This window comes from Doryrhamphus excisus, linkage group LG9 (genome assembly GCF_037039965.1).
Source record: "Doryrhamphus excisus strain RoL-2023G ecotype Guam linkage group LG9, RoL_Dexc_Guam_v1.1, whole genome shotgun sequence".
NCBI lineage: Eukaryota > Metazoa > Chordata > Actinopteri > Syngnathiformes > Syngnathidae > Doryrhamphus > Doryrhamphus excisus.
In genome coordinates this window covers 15513378-15528945 of record NC_136365.1, presented here as the reverse complement: position 1 = coordinate 15528945, position 15568 = coordinate 15513378, and positions in this window count along the sequence as shown.

The window sequence follows — 15568 nt, the reverse complement described above, 5'->3', positions numbered from 1 at the left end:
GGGAAGTGCAAGCAGAAAATGTGAAACGTGGGTGTGGGGGTGGTGGAATGTGGGAGGAGGAGAGTGGGGGGGGGGTTCTGCTGCAACCTTTGTGTTATTGGCTTAGTGTCTGGGCGTGAATGCAACACACAGAGCTTCATTACTTCCAGCACAGTGGCTATGTATGAGTGACAGGATGTAGCATGGCAATATGTGTGTGTGTGTGAATGTGTGTGTTTTCCACATTTCTACTGAGATTAAATTTGTGTGCCCGTACCTGCTCCTGGGAGTATGCACATACACACACTCATAGTGACTTATTTACTCCAGAGGCGAGATACAGAGCTCCTCACAGAATAATTGCTTTTTTTTTTCTATTCTCCATCCGTCTGCATCACATCTCCTCTTTGTTTCTAAAGCGCTCACATGCAATAAGTTAGGTCTACTTGTGAGGCAGAGTGTGTCCGCATGCATATAAACAGATAAGAGTGTCTCTCTTTGACTTTGTACAAACCGGTGCTAGGTGCTAGGGGTTATCGGAACCCTTGAGGACAGAGCAGGGTAGGATCCCTACCACCGACAATGGAAGACAGAAAGAGCACACACACATATCCGGAAGGTACTTCCAACTGTGGATATTAGAGATCAACCGATATGGCTTTTTTAGGGCCGATACCGATGCTGATTTGTAGTAGTCAAGGAGCCGATATCATTCATTCATTCATTCATTTCCTACCGCTTATGCTCACGAGGGTCGTGGGGGTGCTGGAGCCTATCCCAGCTGTCTTCAGGCCAGAGGCGGGGTACACCCTGGACTGGTCGCCAGCCAATCACAGGGCACATATAGACAAACAACCATTCACACTCACATTCATACCTATGGACAATTTGGAGTCGCCAATTAACCTAGCATGTTTTTGGAATGTGGGAGGAAACCGGAGTACCTGGAGAAAACCCACGCATGCATGGGAGAACATGCAAACTCCACACAGACATGGCCGAGGGTGGAATTTAACTCGGTTCTCCTTGCTGTGTGGCCTGCGCGCTAACCCCGGAGCCGATATCAATTTGCAGGAAATGTGAATATATTGGCGATATTTTATTGGCGACAAAATTTTGAACTCAACATTTTAGCTTACTTTAACTTAGTATATTATAACTTATTATACTTTTACTTATTATTTAGCTTATTCCATTGTAAAACCCATAAGAATACTGTAATGACCAGATATTTACTTGATTGTATATGTGTATCATTCAGGTTCAAATCAAATAAAACTTTATTTATAAAGAGAGCGTGCACATAAACATACGTATATCTGGTCTTGCTCCTACCCATAAAACTTTTACTCCCCTCCATCAATCAGCTGATTGTGGCTCTGTGTGTATAACCCACATCAGTGCCAAAATAACTCACTTTTATATTGATACACTGATGCACTTCAAAACCAATGTTGTTGATGCAGTGTGGTATAGTAAGGAGTGCAATGACCCCTACATTGTTGAGATCAAGTAACGATGTCTCAGATTTTGGTTCATATTTTTTAAGATAAGCAAATTGGTCTAACATTGTAAGAAAAATGATACGGTTGTCAAAAATAAATATTTTTAGCCTTGATTTCAGATATTTACCCTAGCATAGGTACCACTTTTTGCAGTGTACATGCACCATGTAGTGGCTTACGTTATTAACTGTACACTGAATGCACCGTGATTAAACAGATATAATATTCATCTTGTTGAATGCTTGGTAACACACATTGAGCAAATTGTGGCAATCATCCTTAAACACTATTAGTTTTGTCCGTTTTGTAATGTGCACACATGCTCATTTTAAACAGCATATATGCAAAAAAAATCAATGACAACCAGTGTGAGATATTACCAGTTTAGCTTTAAAGAGAAGTGCTCCCATACGTGTTCTATTAGACTGTTGAATAATGCTTTTAAATGCGTTCCCATAATTAAACCCAGTGTACAATTTAACACTCAAAGGCGGGTTCCCGGCGTAATGGTTGCAATTAAAGGTCACAGACAAAGCTGGGGTTGCTTTGCAGTCATCATGCTTGATGCGGGCAATTAATTGAAAGTGAAAATGTGCACGCAGATGAATGAGGACCGTGGTGGATGTGCACACTGTGGGGGGAAAAAAAAGGTTATCCGACACACTTCAGAAAGCAGAGGAGGCGCGGGATGTGCCTTGTGTTCCTTTCGGGAGGGAATTACACTAATTGGATGTGAAGCAGTATGTGACCCTGCATAACACAAACAAAGGCACAAACTGAATGACACTCAGTAGTGTGAGTGCAGATCTCTGCCAAGGCTACACAATCCTATTTTGGATCAAACTGTTAGAACACTTGCTTCCTGCATGTGCCTGAATTTAGTAATTGAATTTATTTAAAGCTAATGCTTTAGTTTGACACAAACAAATTATACCATAAAACGATATATAAACACAAGTACTACTATTAATAATAGTAATAATAATACATTTTATTTGTTGACACCTTTCAAAACACCCAATGTTACCTTACATGCAACTATTGTACTATAAATGCTGCATTATTAGCCGAGGCGTATTATTAATTATTATTAATGATTTATTTATTATTTATTATTTATTATTTATTATTTATTATTTATTATTTATTATTTATTATTTATTATTTATTATTTATTATTTATTATTTATTATTTATTATTTATTATTTATTATTTATTATTTATTATTTATTATTTATTATTTATTAACACTATACAACAGAACCAATGTTGTAATAGCAATAAACACTTCCCTCTCCCCTGCTACTTCGCCCAGCGCCTCCTGGAGGACCCCGAGGCATTCCCAGGCCAGATTTACAATCAGATTCAATCTAATTTTAAATCCGATTTCAAACCCGAAATGGGTCTCATACCCTGCAGGGCGAACGTAGCCCTCATCTTCCCTGAGGCCTCATCTTTCCCGGGTCTAGCAGTCGGACATGGCATGAACACCGCTGCAGGGAGGAATCCCGACCAGGACGGGTGTCACCCCAATGCTTCGCGATCACATAGCCAGACAAACTCTGTGCCAGTATAAGCTGTTAGCACGCATTTTAGCAACTTCTTCATATTCAAGCTGTTGCTGCCGATCAGAAGAAAATAGAACTATTGCCCCCTGCTGGGACAGAAATACATTGCCGACAAGTCTGAAATTCACACACCAGGTGTATATGACTTTGGTCTGTAGCTCCCATAAAAAAGCTCTTTGGCAGTCAGTGTTCCTTTTTGAAAAGACGTCTATATAGTAGATGTCTTTGGCAGTGTCAGGTCTGCCAATCCAGAGGCAATGCACCCGATGGATACTGCAGTCGTATCAACCAAGACCACCTTTAAGCACCTTAAAGAACTCTGGGCATATCTTGCCACATAGGAGCTTATGTGAGCTTGTATGTTTTAGCTCAGGGAAGAAGAAGATGCGGTGGTGAACTGAATACAGGTGTTAATTGAAGCTTTTCCGGTATACTCTATTTCTATATTCATCAGCATACACCTCCAAATCTAACAGTTTTATCAGTCTGACGCAGTCACCGGGCTATTAGTCACAGTGATGCTGCAGCCAAGCAGCAAGCAACTTTGCTCTCAGTCTGCAAAGAACTCGGAATATTTAAAAAACACCAGTCAAATAAAAATAGAACAGATAAATGGAAGAACAAGCAGTCGTCTTGGCAACAGAAAAAGGAAAGCAGCGCTTCGGACTCCTTGTTTGGATAGAGAGGAAGCAAAAATCTCATTAAATTCACCGAACACTCTAGGAAAATCAGCAGTACAAAATGAAGTTTTCACAATGACAACATGAAGCCAGAGTCAAAACTTCCCATCATGCCACGCCTGCTGCCAATGCCAGATTGTCAATTGAAGTTTTTGCAAAATGTTGTTTGTTATTGTTCAAAAGACCACTGGCGAAACAGAAATAATTTCTGTTCAAGCAGCTTTCCCTCTTAATAGGTGTTTGCAGTAGCCCCCGCCTTAGGTCTCCAAAATCCATCTCCAGCCAATACAACTTATTAACTGATCTCAGACAGAGGCAGACTTAGGGGTACTAAGCAGCAACTGGTAGCAAATAATATACAAGATTAGTAATAAATACAATAATTATGACGTGGTTAAGCGTGCAGACCTCACAGCTAGGAGACCCAAGTTCAATTCCACCCATCTCTGTGTGGAGTTTGTATGTTCTCCCCGTGCATGCGTGGGTTTTCTCCGGGTACTCCGGTTTCCTCCCACACTCCAAAAACATGCTAGGTTAATTGGCGACTCCAAATTGTCCATAGGTATGAATGTGAGTGTGAATGGTTGTTTGTCTATATGTGCCCTGTGATTGGCTGGCGACCAGTCCAGGGTTTACCCTGCCTGTCGCCCAAAGACAGCTGGGATAGGCTCCAGCACCCCCGCGACCCTTGTGAGGATAAGCGGTAGAGAATGAATGAATGGCTGGTTGTGTACTTGAGTTCCGTTACAAATGGTCAGACTGCTTGACTGCAGTGCGACAGTACCCCCCCTTGCATTTCCAGCCTAACAATGCTGCACAGCTTGATAATAGTATTAGTCACCAGAGGTGCAGAGTGAACTAATTGGGTTTCAGGTAAGGAGCTGCTCTGTGTAACAATGTGAGATGAATGATTCAACTTAGTGGATCTGGCAGATTCAAAGGTATGATGCCAGGCACGTGTGATGTGGTGGTTGCATGGCGCTACTTTGGCAAGCTAGTGGCACACATGGCCAGATGAACATTCAACACCCTCTCTGTCCTGAAATTGTGAACCGTGTCGTATGCCAGGAAGCACACGTGTGCATGTGTGCCTGGTGACAGATGGGGGATAAAGTTGTCAGACCCTTGTTCAAGGGTGCTGTGAGGCCCCTTTTTTTTTGGCCGGCAGTGGCTTGTAACCGTGTTAATTAGTCAACTTGCCCCTCCTGTTTGGTAATTACAGCCTGGGTTGGGACACCCTCCCGGGGCCACTGAGCACAAGTCAGCAGGGCATGTAGGATTAGTGCGCACCACGTTTGGCCGAGCCCCCAGTCATAGAAACTGAAAAATCAATGGATTTTGTTGGGAGAATCTTGAGCTATGTGCTATCATATCCAAAAACATGAGCATAACTGTGCCCTTGCAGAGAAGTACTCCATAAAATAGCAATACAACGCCACACAAACACAAAGGACATGTTTTGCTGCCTGCAGGATTTGCCATGGTGTGAATGAATTTTGACACAGCAAGAACCAACAGCGCCTCTGCTGGTCTCTGTTTGCTACAACTGCTTAGAGATACCATTAAACAATCAATTCCACACTATTGACAGAATTCTTACAGTTGATCCCTGATTGTGATCGCACCAAAAATGTTAAAGTCTTGTTCAGCAAATGTGCCTTACCCATGCTAAATTTCATGATAATTGGTTGTGTAGTGGTGGCATGTCGGTCAAGTGGTTAGCGTGCAGACCTCACAGCTAGAAGACCAGGGTTCAATTCCACCCTCCGGTTTCCTCCCACATTCCATTCTTGTAGGAGCAAGACCAGATATATGTTCATGTACCAGCTCTCTTTATAAATAAAGTTCGATTTGTTTGAACCCTAATGATACACTATACAATCAAGTAAATATCTGGTCATTACAGAATTCTTATGGGTTTTTCGATAGAATAAGCTAAATAATTTGAGTTAAAGTAAGGTAAAATGTTGAGTTCAAAATTGTGTCGCCAATAAAATATTGCCAATATTTTCACATTTCCTGCAAATTGATATCGGTTCCGGAGTTAGTGCGCAGGCCACACAGCAAGTAGACCCGAGTTCAATTCCACCCTCGGCCATCTCTGTGTGGAGTTTGCATGTTCTCCCTGTGCATGCGTGGGTTTTCTCCGGGTACTCCGGTTTCCTCCCACATTCCAAAAACATGCTAGGTTAATTGGCGACTCCAAATTGTCCATAGGTATGAATGTGAGTGTGAATGGTTGTTTGTCTATATGTGCCCTGTGATTGGCTGTCCAGGGTGTACCCCGCCTCTCGCCCAAAGACAGCTGGGATAGGCTCCAGCACCCCCCATGAGTTTTTACATAATCGTCTCAGCCTTGGACTTGGTAGATTCATTTTCTACCACTTATCCTCACGAGGGTTGCGGTGGTCGCCAGCCAATCACAGGGCACATATAGACAAACAACCATTCACACTCACATTCATACCTATGGACAATTTGGAGTCGCTAATTAACCTAGCATGTTTTTGGAATGTGGGAGGAAACCGGAGTACCCGGAGAAAACCCATGCATGCACGGGGAGAACATGCAAACGCGCTAACCACTAGACCGCCGTGCCGCCTGACTTGGTAGATGTAAAAAAAAAAAAAAACATCAACAAAAACAACCTTATTGCTGACGGTAATCAGTTGAAGGGAACATGTATGGGCATACCGTGTGAGGTGAACTAATTGGGTGTCTTCATCTCATATCTGTTCATCTCCAGCTTCATCCCCCAGGAAGCAGCGGGTTTGAGCGTGTGACAGAGCTGATGAGGGCCGGTTTGTTTTACTGGCGTGATTTAATTGACTTGGCGAGCTCTCTGCCACCGGGTTCATTGTCTCTCTATTGAAGATTACATATTTCTTTTTCATATCTCCAGGCTGCAGCCGCCTGGCACATCCATCTCCATCCTCCCTTGCTACAGCGCTGTCCTTCTACCGCCATGTAAAGTGAGAAGGAGATTTGGTCCAACGTCTAATTAGCGCTCCTCTCCATCATTCTCCTCCTGTCTGGCTCGCCACAAGATCCTCACCCCTGAGACCTTACTTTGCCTTCCCTCTCCGTCTTTGACCCCCTCCCTCTCATTATTACTGCCTTTCTCCTATTCTTCTTTGCACCGCTCCATCCTTCACACTCTACATCTCTCTATCATTACTCACCCCTTCGTCGTCCATCGCTCCCTGCCACGCACCCTCCCTCTCCACAATGAGTTAATTAGGCTCATCCCTGGCACCCCAAAGCCTGTGCCCACGGGGCCTGATGTCTTCTATTTTTAGAAGGCACCACAAAGAAGAGAAGCGAAGACGGGGAAAAAGACAGCTGAAGGTCATTGGGTATGTTCAGTTTGGGCATACTTATATCGAAAAAACAGAAAGAGAATGACTTGAACTTGAATAAAAATCACAATATTGTGTCTGATTTTCAATCAGTTACTGTCATTGTCTGAATATTGACAAAAAAACAACAACCCAGAAATACCCTGAAGTTCACATTGTGTGTCAATGCAGAAGTCGGCCCATGTATTTCCTTGATTCGCTTTTCAGAAATACGCTATTTACGTTTCATCAGAGTTTGGTCAAAGTACGTGTTTTGGATGCGTGAATCACAAGAGCTGAAACATAAGTTCTGAATTATAATAATGACATTCAGTCATTTTCTACCGCTTCTACCAATCACAGGGCACATATAGACAAACAACCATTCACACTCACATTCATACCTATGGACAGTTTGGAGTGGCCAATTAACCTAGCATGTTTTTGGAATGTGGGAGGAAACCGGAGTACCCGGAGAAAACCCATGCATGCACGGGGAGAACATGCAAACTCCACACAGAGATGGCTGAGGCTGGAATCGAACCCTGGTCCTCCTAGCTGTGAGGTCTGCGCGCTAACCACTCGACCGCTGTGCCGCCATAATACTATTTTGTATTATTTATTTAATTGTCATAAACATTTTCATGTCCCAAAATGATGATGCGCATATTTAGTCAATATGTTTGCAGTATATTTTCACATGGCTATGGATTCAAATCACTGTCATCTGTGCATCCTGACCCTCAAAGTCACTTCATTGTCACTGGGATTCCTTTCAGCAGAATCAACCATTTGCATTTGCTTGTTACTCTTTACCAGTCATGACACATGCAACACTCTGTGTGTGCACTAACTAGCGCCCTGCAAGCGCCCGCCTCTCCCCACTGGGACTGATTGACTGACAGGAGGCTTCACTCACTGTGTTCATTCTGCTATAGAACCAACACACCCACTGTTGAGACAGATGCACACAGTGAATCCTCTTGTCGTTCAGCCGGTTTGGTAGTGAGAGTGAGAGTCTGAAGACAAACAGGCATGCGCATATCAATATATATCGACTCCGGGAATATTTGCACTTTCAGTTGATTGATTTATTGATTATCATGACAGGCCAAAAATGTCCACACCTCTGCATCATCTGTTGAAATCCATGTGCACAATGCTCACTTGTCACAGTCCACGCAAGCTGTGCGTGCTTGGACAGCCGAATTGCTGTCTCCCGTCATCCGTAGCCTGATGCAGACCCGCACACAATGACAGTTCCTCCTGCACTAAAAGTGCTACATAGTGTCTACATGCTCTGAAATCCCTCATTCCCAAATTTTTCCCACACTTGCAAGTACAGCAGAGTGGAAACAGGGATTTATAGCCACTGCCTAACGGATGATCACATCTCCAGCCTCAAACGGAAATGCCAATCTAAAGCTTTGGCACAAGAGCACAACCTCGGTGAAACATTTTTTGAGGGGTGTTTTGCAGGAAGTCACAAAGACAGGAAGTCCCACACACGGCAGACATATTTGTTCTGAATGCTGGCGGCATTCAGCAGCGGAGGGGATCAGTGTTTTAAATCAAGCATCGGCTAATATCGATACTGTTTTTTACTAATATCGGCCGATCCCGATCAGTGTCGATGTATATATTTTTTAGATTTTTTAGATGTACTATGTGTTTTTCTTCGTGAAATAAATGTTACAACTCATAGCTACCATGGCTTTGGTTTAGGTCAGGGGTCGGCAACCTTTACTATGAAAAGAGCCATTTTACCCCCTTGCACACTAAAGAAAAATAACCTGGAGCCGCAAAACATATGTTTAAAACAATTAGGGAGTATCAAAGTAGTTCAGATAACAAAAGACGAGTTGGAGTACTCTTGCTAGTATTGGAGATAAACTTACATAAATATATGTGTAAAGTACAGTAAACTTACCTGATTTGTTTACTCTGGCAAACAAGTTCCCATGCACCAGTTTTTTTAAAAAATGATCTCTAATATATTTTTTGGAATTATCAAGTAGTTCTGGGAAAGTATTACTTCACCATTCAGTGGTGGCCAGCCAATCACAGGGCACATATAGACAAACAACCATTCACACTCACATTCATACCTATGGACAATTTGGAGTCGCTAATTAACCAAGCATGTTTTTGGAATATGGGAGGAAACCGGAGTACCTGGAAAAAAACCCACACATGCACGGGGAGAACATGCAAACACAGGGTGGAATTGAACTCAGGTCTTCTAGTTGTGAGGCCTGCACGCTAACCACTCGAACGCCGTGCAGCCCATGGTAAAGTATTACTTATTTTCCTTCATGTTTACTTGTGTGAGAGAGAACTGAATAGCATCCTGTCTGCTGTCAGAACTCAGTCAGGATGCATTCATGGTCTCACACAAAGTTGGATTTTTTTAAACTCATTACAAACACATGCATTTTCCCCACTCGGGTGTTAAAAAATATTCAAACATTGCAAAGGGAGCCACAACAAAGAGGCTGAAGAGCCACATGCGGCTCTGGAGCCGCAGGTTGCTGACCCCTGGTTTAGGTGCACCACTGCCTTACTTAACCAGTCACAATGCTGATTAAGACCTTATCACTGCATTTACACAAAACGAGCTTAAGTTAACAAGCAAAGATACATGCTGTAAATGCCTCATGATAAACCTAGACAGGAGAATTGAGTTCATTTACCTCTCACCCTCTAATAAACAAAGCAATCACTGACAGACTCACAGGCTCCAAATTATGAGACAATTATGCAAAACAACAGATTTTCCCACTTCACCTTCAGCGCTTGTTTCACATGGCGACGCCCCCCGATGCAGATTCATCATCAACCCCTCCTCTCCCTAAAACGCTCCTGTGTGAGTTTATACACACGATGCACGAATAATAATGAAGAAACACTGGGAGATTTCTGCAAAATGTGATTCATGTAAACGTGAGTCACCCCCCACCCTTCCATCCCAGAGGTGGTCATAATTAGAAGCCATGATGTCTCATGGTAACATATTTGTCAATTCTCATACTGATTAAGCAAATTAGGTGAGAGAGGCACATATTTGGATTGTCACAACAAATCCCATTTTTGCAGCTACAAACAATACAATAAACCTAAACCAAAACTAAATCTGTTTCAAGACTGAAACTTATTTGAATGTTGTTTCCCATTAATAATAATAATGTCAAATAACAATCAAACTATTGTCATCATCATAAAACCTTTATTAATTGTCCAGACTATGTTTGAAATAACATTTTAACCGTATTACTGTCATGTCAGTGTAAAAAGAAGTTAGCTGCTTTATCATAAAAATATATAAACCAAAGTGAAACAATATTTTCACTGGTGGATCTCTGATTTGTTGGAATTTTGGGGGGAAAAAATTCCTCACAAATAGTGGAAATTGAAAAAAAAAATCTGTCAACATCATAAAACTTTGACTAACTATACAAGCAAAGGTTTTCGTAATATTTTGACCTTTTAAACGGTCATACAAGAATCAAATAAAAGAAAACTACAGTCACACCTCAGTTAAAGTACGCCCCAGTTAGAGTTTGTTTCGGTTTATGTCGCCAATCTACACAAAAATGTTGCTTCCATTTCAGTTATAGTACAAAATGGTGCAAGCCTTATCATTTTATTAATACCCTGCCTGAGTCCAGACTATGTTTTAAATCACATTTTAACCGTACTACTGTCATGTAAGTGTAAAAAGAAGTTAGTTGCTTTATAATAAAAATACATAAACCAAAGTAAAACAACATTTTCACTGTGGGATCTCTGATTTGTTGCAATTTGGGGGGGAAAAAATCCCTCACAAATAGTGGAAATTGAAAAAAAAAATCTGTCAACATCAAAGAACTTTGACTAACTATACAGGCAAAGGTTTTTGTAATATTTTGACCTTTTAAATGGTCATACAAGAACCACATAAAAGAAAACTACAGTCACACCTCAGTTAGAGTACGCCCCAGTTAGAGTTTGTTTCGGTTCACATCGACAATCTACACAAAAATTTTGCCTCCATTTCAGTTATAGTACAAAATGGTGCACGCCTTATCATGTTATTAATACCTTGCGTGACTATAACTGTGTTTGTGTTTCTCTCAACTGGAAACTGCACTAAATAACTCATTAAAAAAAACAAAGGTGCAAAGTTGTTGTGTCTAATCTCATTACTCATTGTCAACAATCATGTCTTCTTTTATTAATTAATTTCAAATTGTTTTCTGCATGTAAAAGTCAAATTATTTGTTTAAAAAAGTGGTGTGTGTTATTTGGAATGGGTAAATTGGATTTGCATTATTCTATTTTTAATTTTGTAATTAATGTGGTTAGAATATGTTTTGGGTTTATTCTGACCATCTGGAATGGATTAATGATGCTAAGCGAGGCTCCACTGTACTCGCTCACTCTTGACGACAAGAAATTAGCACAAAGGAACTAGAGGAGGAAGCTGTACTGACAGTTAGCGACTTCATGTATCAGACCCTTTTCTAATGTTATTCACTGTCATACAAGTGTAAAAATAAATTAAGCACTAATTAAAACACAACAACTCAATCCCTTTATCTCCCAGTCTTCTATCAGTCAAAGCCTTTTTTTTTCAAGCCTTGTTTTCATGCCAACTGGCATGCCCACACGGTTGGTTGGCAAAGACGATACTGTTCACTGTGGGTTTCCCAAGCTGGGCACTACCAAGGGCCACTCCACAGGCAGAATGATACTAATTGAGAGGGGATGAGCGGGTCAGCATTTAGGGGACAAATGGCGATGGGAGTGCTGGCTGTATCTGGATGTCAGATCATTTGATACCGGTGAGATAAATCCCAACTGATCTGTGATCAAACTCAAAAGAAGACCCAGAATTATGGTTAAACATTTTGACAGTCTAATCTAATAGCCTGGAGGCAACGCAGTGTAGTATTGCCATTTGTTTACACTCAGTAATGTAAATCGTCACTTCACCCCCCAGTGCTGACAGGCGGGGTCCGAAACATGGCTGCGACGAGTGGATGGCTGCCAACCTATGCTCGAACACCTCCACCCTTGTGCAAGTTTTGAGTTCTTAGGTTGTAAATCAGGGGTCTCAACTCAATTTACCTGGGGGCCACTGGAGCTAGGGTCTGGGCAAGGCTGGGCCGCATCAGGTCCCCCCCCCCCCAAAAAATGCATTTATTAAACAATAAAAGCTCTGATAAAACATTCCACTGTTCTCACATATCTTAATTTTTATTTTTCTGCACAAAATAAGATGAAAAATAAATAAACAAATCAAGAATAAAAAAAATCAATCAATCAGTAATAAATAAATATAATAATAATAATAATAAAAACTTAAGAAACCACATATAGTTGGTGGGTAGACAAATTATTTTTTTCAGATTAAAATTAACAAGTCCTGTAGACATGACAAAACACGACTATAGTCACATTTATACTTTATTATTTACAACATATTGCGCAACTGCAGGGTCTTGAGACACATGCTAACTCGCAAACTAGAGAGCTAGCGACCTAAACGGTAGCCTTCAAGTTATTTCCTTTAAACTTAAATAGCCAAAAACTTACCACTTCCACACGGATAGGGAGGATAACTATTAACAGTTATTTAACCTTTAACATGAACATTAATCAAACGTAATAATTTTTTCTGGGTACATGATACCATACAGCATCCATATCAAACTTGCGCACTAACATTAAATTATATTATTATTATTGTTTCATATCAAGGCAGGTGCCTCAAACTAGTGTCCTGCGGGCCACAATTGGCCCGCGGGCCGCGTGTTTGAGACCCCTGTTGTAAAGTGTCCTTATTTGTGCCCGTGTTTCAGAGGTTTTTTGCCAGTCCCATACTTTCTCCATTCCTCTCCTCCTGTTCGCCCATTTCCTCTTCCCTTTTATCACCCAGTCCTTCTATCCTGTGTACCCCCTTGTATACCCAAATTGTATACCTGTAGTATCTTGTATAGAACTGCATAACTTTGCTTGTACCTCTGTATAAGTGGCAAGTAAAGGCTTCTCTAATGAAGAACAAATATTAAAACACAATACAGGAGCAAAACATTCTATTTGATGAAATGCTATGTTGACTGATGTCTCAGTAGACCCAGGACCAATTTGAGCACAAATGAGGTCCATTTAACACAAGATGAGAGGCTGGACTCCTTTGAACTCTGTTTTTAACCTGTCAAGTATCATGGGAGGTCCTGGGTTGGAGAGCACAGTCTGGTTCCTGCAAGCTGCCCCGAAGGCATCTCTCTCTTTCTCTGCAAGTGCTCAATTACAGCCCAGAATGATAAAGCACCTTGTGGTAGCCGGGTTACAGAGCCACAGGGCTCCATGTCAGGTCCTTATTAATATTTCAGCTGCTTCCTTTTATACTGTATTTACCCTTATCCGCACAATGATAGGCCACATCACACCTCAACCTTCCAGCCCTCAGGCGGTGACTTGTTTTACAAAATGGCCTCAATCACGTCTCAATGGGGTTTTTAACCGAAACCTGCTTGGTTTATATGCTAGGGGAGTTGATGACCTTGACTCAAATAGACACCATTTTTAAATAAAAGCACATAAATACCGTGACACAACAAAGATGTTCATGTGAGTAAAAGTGGAGTGGGCAACACTGAAGCCCAGCAGCTGTACAGCACGATACGTGTACTCGGCTTCAAGTTGGGTACTACTGACTTGTTCTTTACAACTTATTTTTTGTAATTTTACTAACACCTTGTTTTCATTTCACTTAGGTGGTGGGTATGTTCGCAAACCTTTATTAGTAATCTTAGTCACATTTAAATATGTATTTTCAGATTATTGCTTAAAGAGAATGATATTTGACAGTTTATTTTACTAATATGTACATTGTAGTGGTAGGTTACCGGGACATAATTCACCCTGGAACAATCGATAGGGGAGGGGTTGCCATCCGGAGGGGTGGGCGCAAGGGATGGGGGGTTTTCCGCTTCCTGTTGTGGTTGAGAGACGGGGCTTTCATGTCTCACGTAGCAAAGAGTGCAAGTTAATGTTTGCAAGAAAAATAAAGTTTTCTCCCAAACTCGACAGTCCGCCTCAGACTCCAGTTCTCGACGCTTCAACATTTTTTTTTTTTTTATACATTGGGGTCCATTTTGGTTTCAGCTGTTTGAAAACACAGAATATTTAATAAGCAAAAAACATATATTGCAGTTTTATGTTGATAAGTGTATTAAAAACATTAAAATTGCCTTTCGAAGGTACACTTATTATAGATAAAAACATATTTTGATCTGCGATTGTGGTTAATGACAAGTGAACTATGCACAAAATATCATTAATTCATTTTCTACCGCTTTTTCCTCACGAGTGTCGCGGGGGTGCTGGAGCCTATCCCAGCTGTCTTGGGGCGAGAGGCGGGGTACACCCTGGACTGGTCGCCAGCCAATCACAGGGCACATATAGACAAACAACCATTCACACTCACATTCATACCTATGGACAATTTGGAGTCGCCAATTAACCTAGCATGTTTTTGGAAAGTGGGAGGAAATCGGAGTTGCACAAAATATGATTAATAAATATTTAAATCAATTGACAGTGTTAGTATTAATATAAAACACACAGGGCATGTGGGCTGCATAAACACGAAACTTTGATATCAAGTCTGGGACAACACAATACGGCCGCAAAGTTGAGACTCCTGCTGTACAGAATTCCTAAAGTCAAGTAAAATGTTCTAATACAAGTGAAAAATTAGCACATTCATTTTCATTTATTGTGAGTTTAATTGATTTATTTGAGTTTTAGTGACTTTGCAGTCACAGCTCAAGTGAAATGATCAGTAATTAGCGGTGAGAACAAGCCTCAACTTTAGACAGGATAATTGGTAGAGAAATGGGCTGAAAAATAGAAAGGCATTGAGAATTATTTTCGACTCACTTACATTACAGCTGGAGACTGCTTTATGAACTGCAAAGTGTGACTATTAGCATCATTACATACTGTGCATGCAAGTGTAGTTTGAAGCCATGTCACCATGTTCCGAGATCTCATGGAAGATCTTTAGGATGCAGCCAGATATATACCGGAGACTTTATTAACAGTTAAAAAGGATGGTGTGCAATCAAAGAAATAATAAGTGCAGCAATGATGGTCAAGAGCTGGAGGCCCACGGTTATAAGCTCATTCATCTCACAGCAGTCCAATATCATCTGAAGAAACACCCTACCCTCCCTTCTAAAAAATACATAAATACTCACACACCCTTTGGAAAAGATCAGTGCCCCCTTTTTCTCTTCTTGCAACTCCCCCTGGTTTTCAATCACAGCTTGCAGCGCCCATTTTTCCCAGCAGGAAGCTAATTCCGCTTTTATCCCAGAGTAATATTGGCCTTATCACCCGCGCCACTGCATCCATGCCACGACTCGCTGAGCCAGGGGGCAGAGGGAGGGGCAGACGAGGTGGGTGGAATGTCAGTTTGGTGGAACCAATTGTGACGGGCTGTTGC